We start from the raw sequence: 23,539 nt of genomic DNA on the forward strand, positions 1-23,539 counted from the left end.
AGTGGAATTCCCCCATCCCCCACCCAGTACACACCGAGCCCAACAGCTAAGCAGAGCGCAGTGGCAGCCAGCCCCTAGCCCCAGATCTCTGTCCCTCCTCCCCTGCCTCCCCCAACCCCCCTGCCCACCTCCACCTCTGCCTCTCCCTCCTTCCCCCTCCTAAGATACATGTAATAGAGTTGTTCAAGGGAGTCCCATGGAAATCCCCAAGAAACCCAGGCTATTGCCAAGACAATAGGTTGCTCTCCACAAAGTGACATCAAGGCCACACTGATGAAGACAACAACTACACAACTCACTGAACGTGGAGAGGTCAAGCTAGTGCTATATAGAACCTTCACTCCCATGTCCCAGTGTCTTTGGTATGGGAAGTACTCTGAGGGCTATCTAAAGTGAACTGTAAACACCAATCCAGCCACAAGCCCTTTGATCTACATTCTGAACAACCTGTAAAATATGCAAGGGCGATGATGCACAAAGCTTGTGGGAGTAACCAACCAATGTTTGATTTGACTTAAGGCCTTCTCCATGAGATGTAACCACACACTGCTTGTGCAACCAAGAATGAGAGACTAAATAACCCAGAGACCTAGAGACCTAGGGTTAAACCAAATAATACTGTTCTTAAAAAAATAGAGAGTAAAAATAAAGTAACTCCTAATGATATTCTGCTATACTTACAGATCAGACCCTTATTCCGTCATCATCAGAGAGGCTTCCTCCTGCAGCAGAAGGGAATAAATGTAGTGGCCGTAGCCAGATATACTGCAGAAAGAGAGACCTTGGCACACTCAGCTCTAATTGGGATGTCTCCATCAAATGCCTTCCCTTAGAGCTTAGGGAATACGCCCTTTGAAAGAGGAGGCAGGAGTATGGGAACCAGAGGGGATGGAGGAAAGCAGGAGAACAAGTCCCTCTAACCAACTAAGCAAAGTTCATATGAACTCACAGAGACTGAAGCAGCAAGCACAGGTCCTATGTGGTTCTGTTCCAAGTCCTCTGTTGAAAGACCCCTGTAGAGACCTTCCCTCAGGTGGAGACCCCTGGACCCAAAGACCAGGCCGAGACCACGGGTCAGATGCAAACTGCAAGAGGTTTATTAGATAGATACAGGTACCTGAGGGCAGCCAAGTCTTTTGGAGGACTTGCGCGCCTGCAGACTGGGAGGAGGTCTTTTTATAGGAAAGAGGGCAGCAAAAGCAAGTTTTACAGAAGCAGAAGCGTGGTTATTGGAATGAGGCGGGGGGCATGAATGGTTTTTCCTCTCCCAGCATGGATGTCTGGCAGCAGACATCCTGTTCTTATATTATAGATATCCTGCTTTGCAGTCATCCTGCTTTGTAGATGTCCTATCTTATAGATATCCTGTTTTCCTCTCACGAGAGCAGGCTAACTGCTGATCCTGAGAATCTTTCAAGCAAACAGGATGTTCTCCCAGGAGCCTGCTAGCTGCGGGTTCTGAGGAGGGGGTCTGTAGGGTCTTTCACTGTGTATATATTATAGCTTTCAGTTTAATGCTTTTATGGGATTTCTGAATGTGTGAATGATTCTTGTACCTTCTTTTAGTGCTTTTTTTCTTTCTGTTGGTTTGCCTTGTCCAACTTCGATGTGACGCAACCATTCTGTTAGTCTGTGTCTTTTTACTGGGTAATTGATTCCATTGATACTGAAAGATATCAATGATTCTTAATTTCTGTTATTTTTTGTAGTTGTTGGTGATGGTGATAGTGTGTGTGTGTGTGTGTTTGTGTCTGTGTGTCTGTGTATATGTGATGTGTTTCCTGTCTTTGGGTTTTTCTAGTTTGAGATTACTTATTGCCTGTGTTTCTGTGGGTATAGTTAATCTATTTGGGTCAGAGTTTTCCTTCTAATGTCATTAGGAGACTTAAGGTAAAATTGAAAGACCCAGTAACTCAACGAGAAAACTCAAAAGAAAATTTTACAAGTAGAAATAATCAAGCAGAAGATAAAATATCAGGACTAGAAGATAAAGTGGAGGAATTAGAACAAAAGAAAAGGAAAAATAAAAAAACATATGAAACAAACAAAGAAAATGTGGGACACCATGAAAACAAACAAACCTTTGAATTATAGGTATACAAACAGTTTCACTTGCCGATGGTGATGAGGCCAGATCTCTATGGCTTGGCATAGAGGACAAGCCTGCATGGGGGCATTGTGATTTCCAGTGTCTAGGTTGCTGGTAGATAGAGCAGGTGTAGTGGAATATCGTGCCACGTGACCATTTAGGTCACACTTGATAAAGCCCTGTGGTTGGCTTCCCTTGTCCCCATTCCTGTGACCTTAGGGCAGCTGCTAAGGCCTGTAGATTGTTGTAGCTTTGTCTATTAGGAAGACTCAGCTGACTCCTCTCGGACATTAAAAACTTTAAAGGTCATTTTCACCAATTCTCATATAGAAGTTTGTGAACCATCCTCAACTTTTTTTTCAACTCTTTCCTAATATCAGGTACTGACTGAGGAAGCAGAATGATTAGTAGAAAAGGAACCTAGCCGCTTTCCTACCTGAGAGAGTTTTAGAAGAGAAAAGGGAGCATGGGAGGGGCTAACCTAGTGTGCAGAGGGGGTCCAGGAGTGGAACAGTGAGGTAGGAGGGGGAGGGGAAGGTGGAAGTTGACCTTGAACCTCTGAATTGGGAAAGGGGGGAGAAAGAATGTTGCTCCACAGGAGGCAGGAGGGGGATTGGGAAGTGTGGGCTTGAGGGAGTGGGGGAAGGGCCAGTGCCTCTAGTGCTGTGCTACTAAGGGGTGGGGCAAGAGCACAGAGCCCAAAAACCATGGACATTTATATGTAAGCTCTGTTCATTTGTATCAGACAGGCTCAATTTTAAAAGATTTTTGTAAGAGGCTTACAGGGACAACATAGGAACTGGCTTTAAACTGTAAGTGCCCATTTTAGAGTCTATGCCCAATCACGTGGCCTAAGTCCATTTCAGAGCATCCTCCAAAATGGCTTTTAGGTCCAAAAGGGGCTGTGGAGATTGGATGCCCAGTGTCCCAGGACAAACAATCTCCACCTCAGCCAAGCCCAATACCACAGGTTTGACCGCACATGGGGCTAGAATTCCCGATGTGACCTCACAACTTCAGCAGGAATCACAAAACAACAAAAATAAGTATGAATGGGTACCCCCAAAACCCTACAGCATAGCTAAGAAAAGGAACTCACCAAGACGCAGCTGCTGTAGCCCAGAAGCCAGTTTTTAGCATGGTGTAGAGTGCTCAAAGTGTAGACTAGGGGCCTTGCAACACGTGGCCTGCCATATGGAAAGGGCCTGCCCTATCTCGGTGGAACCTCCAAAATGTTAGGAATATTTCCTAATATGAGCTCCCTGACTATGCAAAATTCCCAATCAAACCAAATCAAAACAAGCGAAATTAAGAAATATCCAGGTTTAATGGGACATCTGTGCTCTCAGGTGGCCCTAAGGGGGAACTGGGAAGCTGTGGGAATGTGACCCCCAGGAGGAAGAAAGGGAGACCACGTGTTCTTCTTTTGGGAGATCACTTAAATACCCTGGGGAGTGGTCCTAACCCCTCCCTGGGATTTGGAGTCCAGACCAGGCTTGGGGGCTGGGATAGATGCGAAGGGCAGGGGCCTAGGCTCCCAACTTGACATAGGCATAGATGAATCCCAAGTTAGTGGCATAGATCATAGCTTCAACATGATCATGGAAAAAACATTCAGCAAATTAGTGAAAGGCACATCCATACAAATACAAGAAGCACACAAAACACAAAATAGACAACATCAGAAAAGAAAATCCCCACAACGTATAATAGCTAAATCACTAAGTATATATAACAAATAAAATATACTAAAATCTGCAAGAGAAAAAACACAAGTCACATATAAAGGGAAACCCATCAGAATAGCAGCTGTTTTCTCAATAGGAAATTTGACAGTCAGAGGATCTCAGAGCAATTGTTAAATGTCATAAAAGGTAATAGTCATAAAAAATACTGTGACAGCCAACCTAGATTAATATGCCTAGTGAAGTTATCTGTGTGGTTGAAGGAGAAAGAAAAACTTTCTACAACATAAACAACCTAAAAAAGTTTATATCCAGCAAATCAAGCCTAAATAAAATACATAGAAGCAGTCATCAAAAGCCTTCCAACCAAAAAAGCCCAGGGCTGGACGGTTTCTGTAGTCAGAGCCTGCTTGTTCATTTCTCATCCTTCCAGACCCAGAATAATGACACAGAAACTATATTAATTAAAAAAGTGCTTGACAAATCACTTAGGTATATTTCTAGCTAGTTCTTACATCTTAAATCAACCCATTTCTATTATTTTATATTTTACCATGAGGCTCATGATTTACTGGTACTGGGATGCGAGCATCTTTCCCCTCCAGCATCTAGATGGCATCACCTTGACTCCACCTACTCTCTTGCTACAACTCTGTTTAGATTTTCTGCCTGGTCTTACTCAGTTAAACCATTGGCCAAAGCAGCTTCTTTATTAACCAATGGCAATAAAACATATTCACAGCATATATCACCTCCTATATCATCTCCCCTTTTTTGTCTAAATAAAAAGGAAGGCTTTAACTTTAACATAGTAAAGTTACATATAACAAAATAGGTATCAAGCAAGAATTACAGTCACAATTTTTATATCTACTTTATCTTTTATCATAACTAAGGAATATTATAATTGTCTATTCTTCAACTCCATCAAAGACTCCAGAAGGATATAATATTATCTACGTAAACAGTAAACAACTTCCAAAATTCTAGAATTTACAGAGACATCTTGCTTCCTGAACTGTCACTCAAAGTTCTTTTGTAACTTTGGGGCTACTGGACTGTCACCCAAAATTCTTTTGTAATATTGGGGCACCCATATTCAGCATACAGGTCCATAGTATCTGGAAGACTTTTTCATAAAGCAGGAAATTTCAAAGACAGTTCCACCTATATTGGCAGTTTGTCAGTCACTTTCTTCTGTGTCCTGCAGGATGTTTGGCAGACTCTTTCATGAAGAAGAAACCCTGAAAGACAGTCTTACTTTTGGTGTAGGAGGCCCTTCTGTATTTGTGTTGCTTTCATTGGTTATTAAAGAAACTACCTTGGCCTAGTTGATAGGGTGAAACTCAGGTAGGCGGGGAAGATAGAATAGAATTCTAGGAGGGAGGAAGCAGAGACAGGCAGACGCCATGATTCTCCTGCCCAAGACAGGCACTGGTTCGACCCATACCAGTAAACCACAGTCAAGTGGCGATATACATTAATGGAGATGGGTTAAACTAATATGTGAGAGTTATCCAGCAAGGGACCGGAGATAATGGGCCAGGCAGTAATTAACTAAATACAGTTTCTGTGTGGTTATTTCAGGGCTAAGCTAGCTGGGCAGCAGGACATGGCCTGCTCCTTCTACAACAGAGTGGCGCCCACGTGGACAACTGCATCTACATAAAGCCTGACAGAGCGTGGGAAGTAATTCTGGGCAGAAAAGAATAGAGTAAAGCATGGCTTCTTGGTAGCAGCAATATCTCGGGTCTGCTCTGCTTGCTAGAGGCAAGTAAGCGCTCTCATCTAAGAGAGGCTTCCTGACTCAGCATTAGCTGCAAAACCTCGCAGCTCCTTTAAGAGGTCCTTCCACGAAACACTTATATAGTGTTGATGAAAAGCTGACCACATGCTTTTTGGTTTTCAGCCATAGCAGGAAAAAAGCCACACTGTTTTAAAATGCCAGCTTTCTGGGCCGTCCAACCAGGGCAAACTCTGACTCTTTGAGGCAGGCAATCTGACTACAGAGCATTTGAGTGTGGTTTGTGAGCATACTGCTGCAGCCTGCTTGCTGGCAGGGACCTTGAAATGCTATAGGGTTGTGGCAATAAACATGGCTACAGCCAGTACCTCTGCTATGAGGCTGGAATCACAGAAATGAGCTGGATCCAGTCATCAAAGCCACAGCTTTAATCCTACCCATATTGCTTGGTAAATCAAAGACTCATGGAATCAGAAAAAGAGAGATATATAGTAAAGAGAGATTCAAAGAAAAAGACCTCTAAATGGTTTACTGTATGTTAAAAATATATGTAGGATTGGGAGAAAAAAAGGTTAAAATCCTTAAACTAAAAAGAAAGAGAGTAGTTGGGTGTGATGGTGTACATACCTTTAATCCCAATGCTGTGGAGGCAGAGGCAGACAGATCTCTGTGAGTTCAAGGTGTGGTAGCACACACCTTTAATCCCAGCACTTGGGAGGGAGAGGCAGGTGGATCTCTGTGAGTTCAAAGACAGCCTGGTCTACAGAGAGAGTTCCAGGACAGCCAACAGAGAACCTGTCTCAAAAATAAAAGTAAAATAAAAGAAATAGAGTTTAAAATAAAGCCAAGTAAAGATGAAAAATACACAGAGAATCTTGATACTGTATGTTATTATGCTCTCTTTGAATTGTTTGAATGCTGGGAAAGGAGCAACAACTGTTAAAAGATATTTTCTTATAAATGCGCTGAGTTAATCCACAACAAGTATTTTGAAAATACCTTGACTTCAAAATTGAAGTCAAAAGGTATGTTACTTTGGAGAAGAGAATTTGCTTTTGTTTCCACAGGAAATGAGAGGCTGTAGATTCATTCTGGGTTAAGAAAAATCAGAACTGATCAAGGAAGACCACCTGAGAAATCTCTGGTAGGAACTGATGGCCCAGATGTCTGAGTTCTACATCCAGAACAGATTCAAGACTGCTGCCTGAGGTGATCAAGATCAGGACTTGGAATCATAATTCTAAATTTTCTTTAGGTCCCTATAAGATTATCAGCACCCCCAACCAGCCAGAAGTAGCCTGGAAAACTATGCCCACATTCCAAAGAAAATGGATTACAGATGATCTTTTTTATATAAAAAAGGAGGGGAATAGTGGGGGACAATTCTGTATTCTGTCAATTATGTTTTAAATACACAGTGATTGGCCGGTAGCCAGGCAGGAAGTATAGGCGGGAAAACCAGACAGGAAGTAGAGGTGGGGCAATGAGAACAGGAGTATTCTGGGAAGAAGGAAGCTCTCTCCCCAGTCCTGCCCAGACCACGGAAGAAGTAAGATGTGACCTATCCCACTGAAAAAGGTACTGAGCCATGTGGCTAACATAGATAAGAATAATGGGCTAACATAAGTTATAAGAGCTAATACAAAGCCTGAGCTAATGGGCCAATCAGTTTACAACATATGTAGATTTCTGTGTGATTTTCTTTGGGACCTAAAGACTGTAGGAATTGGGCAGGACAGAAAACCCACCAAGCAAGCCCTCATGTTACAACTTTTAGGCAAGTTCAATCATTATTTTTCTGTGGGTTATGCATGTCCAGTTCATACAGCATAACATCAAGCAGTCTAGGCAAGAGAATTTTCTTGCTCAAATGGCTAACAAACTCCATAAGGATTCTCTCCAATGACCATCATCCTCTTGAAGAAATTTGTGCTGCCAGGAGCAGATGTGTCTCATTGTCATGAAAATTCCTAAGTTCTTAAACATTCTAAATGCCATATTCTGTATGTCCTTGAAAGGTTTGAAGAATGCCTATCCATCTGAAATATATATCTTATACATCTAAAAAACCTAACTGACATGACTACAAACTTGACTATTGTAGATGACTGATGACATAAGTCACAAAACAACCCCACACCAGTTGAGAATTATGAATAATAAAGGGTTATTTATTTAAGGGGAAAACTTACAAACTACTGTCTTAGACAACAGTCCTCTGAACAAACAGGAACAGAATCTAACAGCTGGAAGCGGGAGCCGTAAGCAAGAGAGAGGGCACACGTTTACTGCTGCTTTTACAGTATAAGAGACCACACCCAAGTGGGCTGGTATCTTAAAGGCTATTGACTGAAGGAGCAGAATGTGCTCATACAGCACCTCCCCCTTTTGTTTAAATAAGAGAGTTCCAAACCCATTACAAAACTATATACACTAGGAACAGATATCAAGTATATTTAGAATTACAACCAGCACAAACAATATTAAGCAAGGAACATATGCTAAATGTTTTAATAAACATTCTGTCCTAGGGAGTCTAAGTCTTGTATTAGAAATGGCTTGGCTAGATCATAAGAGGACAGTAACTACAACTACCTAATTTTCAACCCCATTGAAGGCCTGAGAAGGGAGATAATATTACTTGAACAGGTAGGAAGTACAACCAAGTAGCTTCCAAAGCCATCAATATATGACAGAGACAATTAGCTACCTGAGCAATCACCCAAAGTCTCATCTTGCAACGTCGAAGTAACCAACTTTGACTAAAGCCTAGTGCAACTGACAGACCATTTTTAGAGGCAAGAAATTTTTTGAAACCATCTTATCCTATCTTGCCAAGATTTGACAGTCCTGTTATCCATTTCCGGACACTATGTAACTTGTCAGTGGTTGAGGCATTGTCAGTTCTTTGCCCAAAGGCCAATTTTGTCAAGAAGAAAACAAACTCCAAGTGGAGTGTCTTTGGTGCTCAACATTCTCTCAGGAATAGATTGGTATGGTCAAAAGCAATCATGTCTCATGTCAACAGAACCCTAAGTTATTTAAATGCCATGTTCCACATATCCTTGAAGTGGTTGAAAATTACCTATCTAGACAGAAAACAATCTCTGTGTATCTGAAGAACCTAATTGATCTGACTGTATGTACAACAAACATGAACAACTATTGACCTATAATAATTAATACCTGTATAACTTAAAGACTATAACTTCATGTCAGAATATTAAATAATCTGTAAACAAATGTGCAACAAATAAGGACAGTGACCTCAAAATGTAAACAATGTATAAGTATCTTAATCAGAGGTAGGAGTAATATATAATGCAACATGAAAAGTTACATCAATATACAAAATGTCCTAAACAGAGATAAAATCATGCATATATACAATCTGACAGAGTAACATTGCATAGGTATACAAATAATGTAAACAAAAATAATTTGAACTTGTATCAATATACAAAAACTATACCAATGTAAATTATCCATGAATAATAATAACTCACAAGTATTCACTCTATTATTCACTATTATTATCCCTTTTTTTGAACAAATATAGTTTTCACCCCAACCCTCTAGTACAAGTAATAATCAACAATCCCTAAACAGTTGCATCCTCCTTCAGATTTCCTACCTCTTTTTCAAGAAGTTTGGTACCAGTCTATACCATTTCTAAAAATACCTCAGTTAACTGAGTTGTTAGTTAAAGTGGTCATATCCTTCTTCAGATTTCCAACCTGTTTCTTGAGAAGCCTGGTATCAGTCTGTAAAGACTGTACCATTTCTAAACATGCTTCATTCTTAGCCCTATTGTCAAACCATATTTTTAATGAAAAAAATATTGAGGACAAGACTAATCCCCAGAATCAAAATTAGTGATGTAGAAGGGACATCACATAAGTCTTGCAAAACCTCACACATGGTATAAGTAAAGAGACTATTAAAACCTTGGAAAGTTAGGTTGTCTGACATATTTTCCTTTTAAATTTTCAACTTATGATATATTTTGGATATTAAATCTTAACTGTGGTTTAATTAGCTGGATTATATGAAATAACCATTACCTGCCAGTAGGTGTCGTGGGCTACCTACAAAATGAACCCAACTGGGTCCATCAGTATACCTGAAGTCATGTGACTGGTCTGAATCTGAATTTAGTGTGAAATGCTGAAAAATATACTTAGATCAAATATATATATATATATATAGAAATCACAGACTGTGTGTACCACGGTGGGCCTAGATCAGTCAGCAGCTGCAGGAGCACAGGGATAACAAGATAACAGCAGGCACCCAGGAAAGCTCGTATCCCCTCTGAATTTCTGCACAGTGTGCAGTGGTGGGACACAGACACTGGGGCTAGCATGCAGGGACTAGAAGCTGCTCTTAGTTGAGTAATGAGATAATATAAAGAACCGTGGCCAATCTGCAGCAAGAAAAGCTGCAGATTCACAAGAATTCTATAACCAAATGAACTGCTGGCTCCATGCACAGGCTGCAGCCAGCTGAGGGAGGGCTCGTGCCAAGTTGGGCACACTCCAAGCCGGTGGCGTGCAACAGAGCTGAGGGGTTCTAAAACCAAACATTCAGGTGCCAGATGATAAATCACAAAACAATCTCATACCAGTTCAGAATTATGAATAATAAAAGGGTTATTTGTTTATGGGGAAAGCTTACATGTCACTGTCCTAGACAACAGTCCTCTGCACAAACAGGAACAGAGTCTAACAGCCAGAAGCAGGAGCCACATTAGTCTGGAAGGAATCTACTGTTTCTCATCCTCTGTGGAAACAAACGCAGAGCTTCTTTTCCAAAGCAATATATCCTTTCACCCCAATTTTGAAGTCAAGATATCTTTAAAATATATATGTTGGTTTACCTTATCACCCTATAAAATAAAATATCTCTCTGTACTTAGCTCATTCACTCAAAAATTCAAAAAAAATCCCACAATAATATACATAATCCAGACTCTCTGTGTATATGCTATTTTTACATGACTTATTTTTCTTTACTCCTTTAATCTATGGCTATCTGTACTCTGTCTCTTTAAAGACTTTGTTTTATTTTTTAAACCATTTACTTGTTTTACATCTGTCTATATTATTTCTCTTCTCTCTCCCAAGCCTATGTACATTTATCCAACACTGTGACCCATTCAGGGTTTTTTTTTTCATCTGAATCGGCCTTTATTGTTTATCTGTAATAATTTTCTGACCAGGAACATTTTTAAAATGATAATCAGCTTGGTCACAGTGACACTAGATGCTGGTTCTGCCTGTCTCAGGCTTTTAATATGTCGGAGGTAGTTCATCACCAGCTCTGGGACTGCCAGGTAGGAGCTGTCCTCACCACCTCAACTCTGGGTGGCACTGTGTAGCATATAAACACGTTATCTGAGTAAAAGCTAAATCAGCCATGCAGCACTTTGTATGGCCTGGAAATATCTCTGTGTATGGCGGGGTGGGGTGCCATGCTCTCCTGACTGTGCACTCCTAGCAAACCTGATCTCACAACCTGACCAGGCAGGGAGTACTAAGCCATGCTGTTTTCCTCCTAACCCCGAGAAGGTATACAAGTACCCAAACCCAAAGTGTATGGTTTGCCACGCAGCTAGCCCTAGTCGTTTGGGCCCTATTCTGTAGTCAGAGGCTGATTGCTCATTTCCCAGGCACCTAGACCCTAAATGATCACACAGAAACTACATTAATTGCAACACCACTTGGCCAATCACATCAGTGTATTGCTAACTAGCTCTTAAATCTTAACCCATCTCTATTAATCTGTGCATCACCACAAGGTCGGGGCACACCAGCAAGGTACCAATAGGCTCCCACAAACATCTTTCTCCTTCAATGGTTACATGGTTTCTCCTTGACTCTGCCTACTCTCTCTCTCTCTCTCTCTCTCTCTCTCTCTCTCTCTCTCTCTCTCTCTCTCTCTCTCTCTCTCTCTCCATCTCTGTTTCTATTTCCTGCCTGGTTTTCCTCCACAAGTCATTGACCAAAAGCAGCTTCTTTATTAACCAATGGCAACAAAATATATTCACAGCATACATCACTTCCCACATCAGGTTTCGGTAGAGAATTCTACCAAAACTTCAAAGAAGAATACCTATATTCCACAAATTGTTCCACATAATAGAAACAGAAGGAACATTGCCAAACTCTTTTTATGAATCTGAGGTTATGCTGATACTGAAAGTACACAAAGACTCAACCAAGAAAGACAATTACAAACCAATCTTCCTCATGAGCATTGATGCAAAAATACTCAATAAAATACTGGCAAACTGAATCTGAGAACATATCAAAAAATCATCCTCCATGATCAAGTCAGCTTCATTCCAGAGATGCAGGGACGGTTCAACATATAAAAATCTATCACTGTAACTCACCATATAAATAAACTGAAAGAAAAAACCATACAATCATCTCATTAGATGCTGAAAAAGCATTCCCTGAAATACAACACTCCTTCATGATAAAGGTCTTGGAGAGATTGGGGATACAAAGAATGTATTTATACATAATAAAAACAATATACAGCAAGTTCACAGCCAACATCAAATTAAATGGAGAGAAACTCAAAGCAATTCCACTAAAATCAGGAACAAGACAAGGCTGTCCACTCTCTCCATATCTATTCAATATACTTCTGAAGTTCTAGCTAGAGCAATAAGACAACAAAAGAAGATCAAGGGGAGACAAATTGGAAAGGAAGAAGTCAAACTTTCAGTATCTGGAGATGATATGATAGCATACATAAATGACCCCCAAAACTCTACCAGAGAACTCCTACAGCTGTTAAATACCCTCAATAATACGGCAGGATACAAGATCAACTCAAAAAATCAGTAATCCTCCTATATACAAATGATAAAGAACCTGAGAATGAAATCAGAGAAGCAGCGCCCTTAACAATAGCCACAAATAACATAACATAGCTTCCGGTAACACTAACTAAAGAAGTGAAAGACCTGTATTACAAGAAATTTAAGTCTTTGAAAAAAGAAATTGAAGAAGGTACCAGAAAATGGAAAGTTCTCCTATGCTTTTGCATAGGTGGGATCAACATGATAAAAATGGCAATCTTACCAAAAGCAATCTATAGATTCAATGCACTCTCCCATCAAAATCCCAACACAATTCTTCATAGACCTTGAAAAAAACAATACTCAACTTCATATGGAAAAATGAAAAACCCAGGATAGACAAAACAATCCTGTACTATTGCTGGGTTCTAACATCTTCCTTGGGGGAAGAGGGTGAAAAGGTGCAACACCAATGAACATAGATGCCAGGAATCAAGCAGAAGACTTGCTGCAGACTCATTTATTTAACAGTGTGAAAAAACTTGTATACTCAGGCTGGGAGACAGTTGATAGCTGACATCTCATGCTCATCTCTCATTGACTAGGCACGATCAGGACCTCTGAGAGCACCTGTCACTAGGCCCTCAGGAAACACTGTTTGGTAACTCCTTATTGGCTAGGCACAGACAGGATCTTTGATACCTCCAGGCAGACTCTAGGTTGCCTCCTTTTGGTCCAGTAGGCCTTATCTTCCTACATATCCACCCTTTTTATTTATTACATAGGATGTTCTGTGGGAGCCAGAGTTCTTTGTTCAGACCTTGTTGACCCCACCTCAGGGAGGCTCAGCAACTTGACTGTGCTGTCTTGGGTTGGCCTGCCAAATAAGCTCATGCCCATCTCTGACCACCAGCCCTCCAAGAGCATTCATTCCTGGAGAGCTGCCAAGGTGTGGGGTACTAGATAATAATAGCATTTTGAATTACAAATAACTAGGAATGCATAAGCTCCTGTGGAGGACTGCCAGAAGGATGCCTAAGAGCCATTAACACCTGGAGTCACCTTAGTTACTGTCTACTGGTGTTGGATTTACTACATGAGACATTTAAGGAGAATAAGGGTTAAAAAAAAAAAAACCACCAATTAATACATACGTGAACATCCAGGAGGATCAATATCCTTTTTTATATTATGCCAAACTTTTTTTAAATGAATCATCAAAGGCCCATAACCTCTGCTCTTAATAAACCAATTTGTTGGGGATGAGTAATGAGAGCAAGAAAGGGGAGTATATACATTGCCCATCCTGGTTTATTCCCTCCTTGGTGGAAGCAGCCTGATCCATGGCTAAATGTTCATCTCTTACTGGGACCCATATTGGCATTGTGGCATTCTGGGAAAAAACACAAGCATACCTACTCTCCCAAGGGTTAGCAGGGCTCTGGAGGCTGCCACTGGAGGAAGATAGGATCTCTGCATATCACCAGGGCAGAGATGCTCAGTGCTTGTAAGCTGGGCTGAGCCCCTTGTCATCAAAACTGAGGAAGCTCATATGGAAAAGAACCTCTGTTAAGGACAGATAAGGATCTCTCCTAGCCTCTGGTTGCCACAGACCGGCTCAGGGGAGCCACTCAGACCGTGGGAGAAGCAGGGTCCTGGTAACAGGAAGGCACAAGTTCGGCGAATGACAGACAGACACAACACACAAGAGAGTGGTTGGAATCTGCTGCGATTTTACTGAATTCATGTTTTCATTATATAGTATTCAGACAAAGAACAAATCAGAAGGTCATGTGTCATTGGTTGGCACAGTATGAAAGCTTCTTTTAGTCACATCAGCAATATTATAAGAAAAGTACATTATCAGGAACAGGTATTAGACATAAAGCATCCTTAGAAGAGGAAATCTTGTCCTTGAGAATGTAAACTTCAGGCAAGTGGTTTCATTTTATGAATAGAAAGTTTCTGTCTCATTATCGCTATCATGGCCCTTCCTCTTCCTAACCCTTTATTTCATCTAGTGACCAAATACGCCTAATCAGTTCTCTGCACCTGTTGAAATATACTTTTTAGTACCTTCTTATACAGCAGACACTATGGGGGTTGGGATCTAGCAAGCCTATCTATAAAGTTCAAAGTATAACAGTCTTTGTCCACCAACATTAGCCCATCTATTCCCTTGCTCATCATACACCCTGTGTATGACAAAGGTTCTGCTTTAGTCTTATATATTCCCATACTGTGATTCCCTATCCCAGAGCTGTTCCTGAAGAAAATGATCCTTGTCTTATAGATATAAACACTATCATTATTATAAAAGAGATTGTGGAAAGCTCATATCCCGTATAGCCAGCTACTCGAGAAACCCATCTATGCCTCAGCGGTGGCTAATACCAGGCTGTCTGCCATTGACCTCCAGGAAGCCTAGTCCCATAGGACACGTAGCTCCCGTCCGGCATAATGACATATATCATGTCACACAGACAACACTGGAGTTGGTGTGGCATCTGGTGAGATAGTCCTGGCCAACAGCTCCTTAAGAGGACTGTTGGTTCTCTCCACAATGGCTTGTCCCTGTGGGTTGTAGGGGATGACAGTACTGTAGAAAATCCTTCAGGACCCCAGAAAAATCATTGAATTGTTGAGAGGAATAGGCAGGGCCATACAGGCAAATACATAGACATACATACACTCACAAATAATTAAAAGTAGGATAAATATGTTAAAAAGTACTGCTATTCCATTGAGTATATGTCACATCTATTATAATCTGTCTATTACCTATCTATCTTCTATCTAACATCTATGTATCTATCGATCTATTTTTCTATCATCTATTTTCTATTTATCATCTATATATCTCTATTTTCCTAACAATCTATTTATTTTATTTATCAGTTTGTCAATATATACTTAAGCTGCTTAGCCAAAGAAAGGTACTAATGAGTCAAAAAATAAGTAAGGGGAGAAAGAGAATTTTGGGGAGATAACAGAGTTTTGACAACAATAGTTCAAGCTTTTTGGTTTTCTTCTGTCCTATACCAGGTAGCTCTTCTGATGTGAAACAGAAACTCTGAATTTTTCTTCTAACAACATGCTTGTGTTTAGAGAAGGAAACAGCCACATTCCAACTCCAAAGTTAGCTTTAATTTTTAATTGAGCTGGGACTACAACTTTTCTGAGAAGTAAAGAGATATAGATGTTTAGGTAGTGAGATCTAATATGTGACAGTTACCAGCACTCAGTCCCCTAAGTTTTCCCTGGAATCCGAAAAGACCAGGGTGATGTGAGTGGTGGGAGTGGAGGTGGGGACTGCATGGGGCTGTATCTAGGGATGGAGTGGAGGCGGGGACTGCATGGGGCTGTATCTAGGGATGGAGTGGAGGCGGGGACTGCATGGGGCTGTATCTAGGGATGGAGTGGAGGCGGGGACTGCATGGGGCTGTATCTAGGGATGGAGTGGAGGTGGGGACTGCATGGGGCTGTATCTAGGGATGGAGTGGAGGCGGGGACTGCATGGGGCTGTATCTTTATTGGAAGTGTAGGGAGCCCAGCTAGGATCTTGTTTTTTGGCAAGTGATTGACAGTTATATCCAAAATGATAGTATTTGATAAGCCTTTCAGTCCAGGGATGTCTAGGAGATTAGTCAGTCCTGTCTAGTTAATCCCTAAAAGTGGTTTCCTAAGGAAGAAGATGGACAATGTTCCAGCTAAAGGCATGTCATCAGTCAAGGGCTCCAGGATCATCCACATTGTCCCACGAATCTGAATACTTTTCATACCAGCTCCACAAAAAATTGATCTCCAAATCAATCTCACAATTTTCTGCAAAACTAATCTGAAGGGGCCCCGGAGCTGAGGGACAAAGTGCGGCCGCCCGGCGCCCCCCCCCCCCCCCCCCCCCCCCGCCCGCGCCCCTGGCGACTGACGTGAGGTTCCGCAAAGCCGGTACTCAGGCTCCTCCCACCTCCCCCAGCAGCTCACCACCTCCGACTCCTGCGATGGCATCAAAGATGAGTTCCACTTGGGAGGCAGAGGCAGGCGGATCTCTGGGAGTTCGAGGCCAGCCTGGTCTACAGAGCTAGTTCCGGGACAGGCACCAAAGCTACAGAGAAACCCTGTCTCGAAAAAGCCAAAAAAAAAAAAAAAAAAAAAAGATGAGTTCCAGTTGCTGCAAGCACAGTACCACAGCCTCAAGCTGGAGTGTGACAAGCTGGCCAGCGAGAAATCAGAGACGCAGCGGCATTCCATCATGTACTATGAGATGTCCTATGGATTGAACATGGAGATGCATAAACAGGCTGAAATCGTGAAGAGGCTGAATGGGATTTGCGCCCAGGTTCTGCCCTATTTTTCACATGAGCATCAGCAACAGGTCCTGGGACCTATCGAGAGAGCCAAGCAGGTCACGGCACCTGAGCTGAACTCCATCATCCGACAGCAGCTCCAGGCTCACCAGCTGTCCCAGCTGCTGGCGCTGGCCCTGCCCCTGACACCGCTGCCCGTGGGGCTCCAGCCGCCATCACTCCCTGCAGTCAGCGCGGGCACCGACCTGCTGTCTCTTTCGGCTCTGGGCTCTCAGGCACACCTCTCTAAGGAGGACAAGAATGGACATGATGGGGACACTCACCAGGAGGATGACGGCTAGAAGTCGGATTAGCTCCTGGGGAGGAGGGAGGGGGGGACACAGGGGAGACAGGCACAGAGACGGAGCAGTGTTCCGAGGGCCACACAACACAGAGCTCGGCCACTGCCCAAGCTTCCACCCCCAGTCCCGGTTCCAGCCTTCTTGCCCTGCACTCTGGACCTAGGGGACCTCAGAGGGACACCCCAGGTTACAGAGGGCAGCAAGAAATCCCCCACCTGCGACATTTATCCGGGTCACCGCCACCAGTCTTGGCCCAGAATGTACACAACGCAACTCAAGCTGCCCCTTTCCGCCCTGTGCGCCCCAAGTCCTCCCCGTGCCCCGGCTCTGCTTCCCCACACTGTACACTTTCTAGGTCCAGACCTCCCCCCCCCCCAACTCACCCAGTCCAGTTCCCTCGCCCACCAAGGAGGGGGACAGAGGAAGTGACATGAAGGCTCGGGACTGCAGTGGGGGTGGGCACCCACAAACCTCCCTTCCTCCCCTTCCCCAAATAAACATGAGGGTTCTGAGTTTGGTTTGTTTATTATTCCCTTTTTTGCCCCAGTATTCTATAGCTTGTCTTCTAAGAAAGGGGATTTAAAGAAAGAAAAAGAGGAAAGAGTTAAAAGACCGAAGCACCGCGCTTGTCTGTGTATATAGTTAGCTTTGGTGTGTCCTCTTGATCTCCCCACGAAGGGGAATTGCTGTACTGAGGGTGGGGTCTAGCTGTGCCTTTAAAATAAAAACATGAAAAAGTTAAAAAAAAAAAAACTAATCTGAAGGGCCAGAATAATTTGTCTTTTGTTTACATTTTTAGTATAAACCTTACCATCATTGACTCTAAGGGGTTGCTGACCCACATTTACTTTTGAGAAACTGAAAATGCTGAGGTGGGTGTTTGTTCAGCACACAGCCAGTTCTATGGTTTCTTGAAAGAGTTTTTCTATAAATTGACAAATAAAGGGCCACATGTGCCTTACCATCTTATTTAGCCATTCTACCTTTTCAGTGTCTGGAAAATGAACCCAGGCAGGCAGATTACAGGCATGTATCCCCAGGTGCACAGCTCGCCCCTTGTCCTCAAACAACACCAGCACATGACACAGGAAGCTGGCCTCAAAGCCATGGCTCCAGCAGCACCAGGCAAGAAGCCCAAGGGCCAGCAGCACCCAACTGAAGATCAGTCCAGGTAGCCAAAGGCATACACTGACAGCAGCAACATGAAGCTGTGGTCACTGCTTCATCCACACACCAGCTGCTGAGAGTCAAAGGGGATCAGGAGCTGTGAGGACACACCAGAGCGACCAGTTAACACCCTCACTCTGCAGGCCAGGCCCAAGCTCCCACTGCTTGGACCACCTACCAAAGTCCCAGCAGGTGCCACAGAAGCAGCAGGCATCCGAGAAGGCTCTGGTGGACTTGGACAACTTGGGCAGGCCAGGCCGTGGGACATAGAACCCCAGCTTTACCAGCGACACGCTGCAGTTCCTGGACAGGCTGCCGAAGACCAAGGCGGACCACAGGCCACCTCCATGCACTACTACAAGGTCTGCGGTGTCAGTTACACAGGACCGCAGACCTATCGCTACCACCTGGAAGGACAAACGCAAATGATGAAGCTTAGATGACAGGTACACAGCCCAGTGGAGGTCTGAGAGGGGCCCACAGCCTTCACTGCGGCCTAGTTGCACACCCCGCTAGGGAAGCCTTTTTCCTCTGAGCCCACACCTCAGAGTTTCACCTACACCCGAGGCTTGGGCAGCACCCTGAGACCTCAGTCAAGCAGGAAGCTCACACCAGTCACAACTCGCACCTCTCAGGCCTGACCAACACAGGCCTTCAGGTCCTCATCTCCCATGCCTCCATGTAGTTCATGTCTCTCTGCTGAGGCAAAGGCAGCACTCCATACCCTTCCTGTCAGCACCCCTCTGAGGTGGACAGCAGGAGATCAATGGTCAATAAGGGTGGGAAATTGTATTGGACCCTGTTGACAGATCAAATGGACTTAACAGATATCTACAAAATGTTCCACAAAATACCAAAGAACACACATACTACTCAGCAACACACAAAAGCTTTTCTAAAATAGACATCTTGAAACACACATAAAAAGAATCTTTACAAATTCAAAAATATTGGGATCATTTTTATATCCTAGTTAACCATAATTAAAAAATTAAAATTGACACCAACCAAGTCTCTAGTAAATACACAAATTCATTGAGATTAAACAATTCATTACTAAATGAACAAAATCAAAGACCCAAACAAATGTAACTCCAGTAACTTAATATTTGACAACAATGCCCAGAACCTATGCAGGAGGAAGGAAAGAATCTCCAACAAATGTTGCTAGGAAAACTGGATGCCTACATGCAAGAGAATGGCATTAGAGCTGTATCTATCACCTTGCACAAAAACTGACTCAAAATCTATCAATGACTTAAGCCTAAATCCTCAAATACTGAAACTGCTAAAAGACAGCAGAGGCAGTGCCCTATATAATTAAGGTGTAGGAAGGGACTTCCTGAATAGGACTCCATTGACCCAAGAATTAAGGTCAACAATTGTCAAGTAGGACTTAATGAAACTAAAAAAAAAAAAATCTTCTCAGCTAAAAGAACCTAGAGAAAGGGAAAGCCCACAGAATGGGAAAGAATCTTTGCTGGCTATACACTTGATAAAGGTTTAATATTCAAAATATACAAAGAACTTAAAAATTAAAGGGCCAAAAGAGTGACCCCTTCCAAAAATGGGTCTGGAGCCTGAATAGAAAGTTCTCAAAAACAAAACAAAGAAAGTTTAAAAAAAAAAGTGAAGCAAAACAAATTGGCTAAGAAATATCTTTTTAAAAAAACACATCATGGATTACAACTAGGGAAATTTAAGTCAAAGTAACTTTGAGATTTCGTCTAACCAGAGTTAGAATGGCTAAGATCAATGGAACAACTGACCACAAATGCTGGAGAGGATGTAGGAAAAAGAGAAACCTCACTCATTGTTGGTAGATTGCAAACTTGTTCAGAAACTATGGAAATCAGGAGCAATATAGTTGCCTTTTGGTAGATTTATATTTGCCTTTTGATAATTCTCCATCCAACAGGCTCTCCTGAACATGAGCTAAACAAAGATAACACCAGTAGACATGCCTCTGGATAAGGAAAAGCCTAAAAGGCCTCAACCCTAAACAAAGAACTACAAGCAACTAAAGAATGCTGGAAGTAAGAGAAATAGTCTTCCCCAGGGAAGAACATACCAAGGGGTTATCCAATACCAAATGGTCAGTCTTGAAAACATACATACAAGTAATATTATAAGACTAAGTAGACTCTATATAGGAATAAATGTATCTGTACATATATGCATGCAATAAGAGCTAGTGAAAAAAGAGCCTATGAATTTGACAGAGAGAATGGAAGGATGTATGAGAGGATTTGAAGTATAGAAAGGAAAAAAGAGAAATTAAATTATATTATAATCTCAAAAAAATAAAAATTTAAAAATACATTTCTAGTAACCATATTTGATCTTTAAATCTTCTTTATGTGATGTTATGAAACATATTCTAGCTCTATTGTGTTTTTTTGTGGTATACCATTTTTCATTTTCAACATATTTGTATCTTTGAAACTAAAGTTTATCTTATAGGTGCAGTGGTTGTGCTTTTCTTTTTCACGTTCTTCCAGTCTTTCCCTCTTAACTAGATAATTTACTTGATTTTAATGTAATGCATAACAAGTAGAAACTTTGACAATTTGCCATTCTTACTGATTCATTTCTTAGACTTTGTCTCGGTTGTGCTAGATATTTCCTATCTTGCCAATTTACTAACTTTAACATTTCTTTCCATATGTAATTTGGGTTATTTTTTCCTTAGCAGTTAGGCAATTTCTTTCAAGAATAAATTTGTCATTGTTTTATTATTGCCATATGACTCAAATTTCAGTCTTGGATTTTCCCAGGGGAAAAAGTTATATTTACACATAATCCTGTGAATGAATTTTTAGCAGTTAAGCACATACAAGCAAGAACTTGGCATAAGCCGGGCGGTGGTGGCGCACGCCTTTAATCCCAGCACTTGGGAGGCAGAGGCAGGCGGATCTCTGTGAGTTCGAGGCCAGCCTGGTCTACAAGAGCTAGTTCCAGGACAGGAACCAAAACTACAGAGAAACCCTGTCTCGAAAAACAAAAAAAAAAAAAAACTTGGCATAAATTTTTTATCTATTCAACAACTGACTTGTTAAACACATTATATAATATATATGTATATATCTATGCCATGTATTACTATAAAATAAAATGTTTTAAAACCCTCTGTCTTAGCCACTATTCTATTGCCGTGACGAGATACTATGGCCAACCAAGGCAACTCTTGTAAAAGAAAGCATTTAATTGGGGGCTTGCTTAAAGTTTCAGAGGCTTAAACCTTTATCATTATGGCAGAGAGCATGGAAGTATGCAAGCAGACACAGTATAGGAGAAATAACTGAAAGTTCTACACCCCGATCTCCCTGCAGGCAACAGGGAGAGAGATTGGATTTAGCATCAGATTTTGAGACCCCAGTGACACACTTTCTCCAACAAGGCCACACCTCCTAATTCTTCTAATCCTATCAAAGAATTCCACTCCCTGGTGACTAAACATTCAAATATATGAATTATATATTATTATTCAAATCACCACACCCTCTTTTAGGATATATTACTTAACAGAATCGTCATAGGGTTGTAGCCATATCCTGGCTGTTATCTATGTTATAATATTACAACGTATTACTATTGAGGGAAAGTGAAGAAACTGCTCAAGGTATCTCCATTATTTTTATAATTGCATATAAACCTTATTAGATAAATTGAAATTCCAATATGTAATCACTGGGTGTGATGGTTAGTGTTAGTTGTCAATTTGACAGAATCTGAAATCACCTGGGAAATGGGCATCTAGGCATGCCAGTGGGAGAATAGTTTGATTGTATTAATTGTTGTGGGAAGAACCATCTAAATTGTGGGGTGAGACCAATCCCTGGCAAGAGATCCTGGATTGTAAACAATGGAGAAAAGGAGCTGAGCACCAGTATGCATTGTTCCTGATTGTGGATGTGTTATGACCATATGACCACTTTCTTCAAGATCCTACAGCTCTGACTTTACCACAATGAACTCTAATCTGAACTATGAGCCAGAAGGAACCATTCTCTCTTAAGTTGTTCTTGTCAGAATGTTTTTATCACAGCTACAGAAAAAGAAACTAAGATGAGTTAGCCAGGAACCTTGATCTTAGAAAAAACAAGTTTTATGTTCACACAAATACTACATATTGATGTCCATAGAAAACATTTGTAATAATAAAAAACAAAAATAGTCCAGACACCTTCAGTGTATGAATGGATAGAGAAACAGTGAAACATCCACACCTTCAAACATAATGACATGATTTAAAATAATTACTAGTACAAACATTAACTTAAACAGAAAGTTACGTTGAACAAAAAAGTCAGTTATAAAAAATTATGTAGCATATGATTCCTATCATAACATTCTCAAAATGATAGTTCTTGTGCTAGAGAACATATTAATGCCTACTAAGGATTAGTGGCAAGGTTCTTGTGAGAAGGCAGTAGATATGACTATAAATTGGTAGCATGAGGAATCTTCATGGTAATAGGACTATTATATCTCATGGAGATGTATGCATGAAACTATTATACATCAGAAATTGCATAACAAACATATACAATTGAGTATAAATAAAACATAAAACTCAGGCATTAAGGTGGATTCATTGTATCTATGCTAATATTCTTATTATGATGTTGTTCTATAGCTTTTCAAAATTCTTACAATTTAGGAGAAATGTAGCACCAGTAACTTCTTTTTACGGTGTTTTTAAACAGTGAGACTATTCAGTTATCTTGGAATAATTTTTCAACATGTAAACCTTCAAAACATCAAGTTGATTCACATGTTAAAAAGAGTAATCCTTAAAAATTACAAACTCCAGCACAAAACAAGATTTAATTAACAAGAAAGGTATTTGCTTTTATTTTATTCTTATTTTAACATTTTTAAAAGAGATGAATGTTACACAATTTTTCATTAGTACAAATGACATTTCAAGTGTCATTCAAAGGCCAAAAGTTGTTCCAAGGGAGTAAAGGTAACTTGTCTCATTAAGCATTTAAGATTCAGTGTAGACTTCAGATGCAGTCCAGCTCCCTCAGAGTCAGTTTTCAATTAGGGTTGAACTTCAACTGTAGGCTTTATTATGGCCTTAAGTAAAGACTGACCTCCTTGTGATGGTAGTGTACTGTATGGAATTTCGTATGAAGGGTTTTTAGTCTCAAGATCAATGGGTAAAGGTGTACTGGTAATCACTTTAGAAGTTGAAGGCATACCTATGTTGACCATTGGTACAGGATGTAGTCTATCTGAATCAGACTCAGGATGATTCTGAGCTCTTAGTAAATCAGGTTCTGATTGATCTTGAGAGTTTGCATTATAATCAGAGGAAGAACCCCAGGGCTCAATTGTACCACTTGGCTGGGGAATCCTTATGCTTTCAACGGGGGGTGGTGGA

At 41.3% G+C, this 23,539-nt stretch overlaps 1 pseudogene; it reads left to right on the top strand.

Moving 5' to 3' along the window:
- The first annotated feature begins 2,968 nt into the window (after positions 1 to 2,968).
- On the top strand, positions 2,969 to 16,992 carry LOC130868470 (TLE family member 5-like; annotated as a pseudogene).
- The last annotated feature ends 6,547 nt before the right edge of the window (positions 16,993 to 23,539 follow it).

Source organism: Chionomys nivalis, chromosome X, assembly GCF_950005125.1.
Source record: "Chionomys nivalis chromosome X, mChiNiv1.1, whole genome shotgun sequence".
Taxonomy (NCBI): domain Eukaryota; kingdom Metazoa; phylum Chordata; class Mammalia; order Rodentia; family Cricetidae; genus Chionomys; species Chionomys nivalis.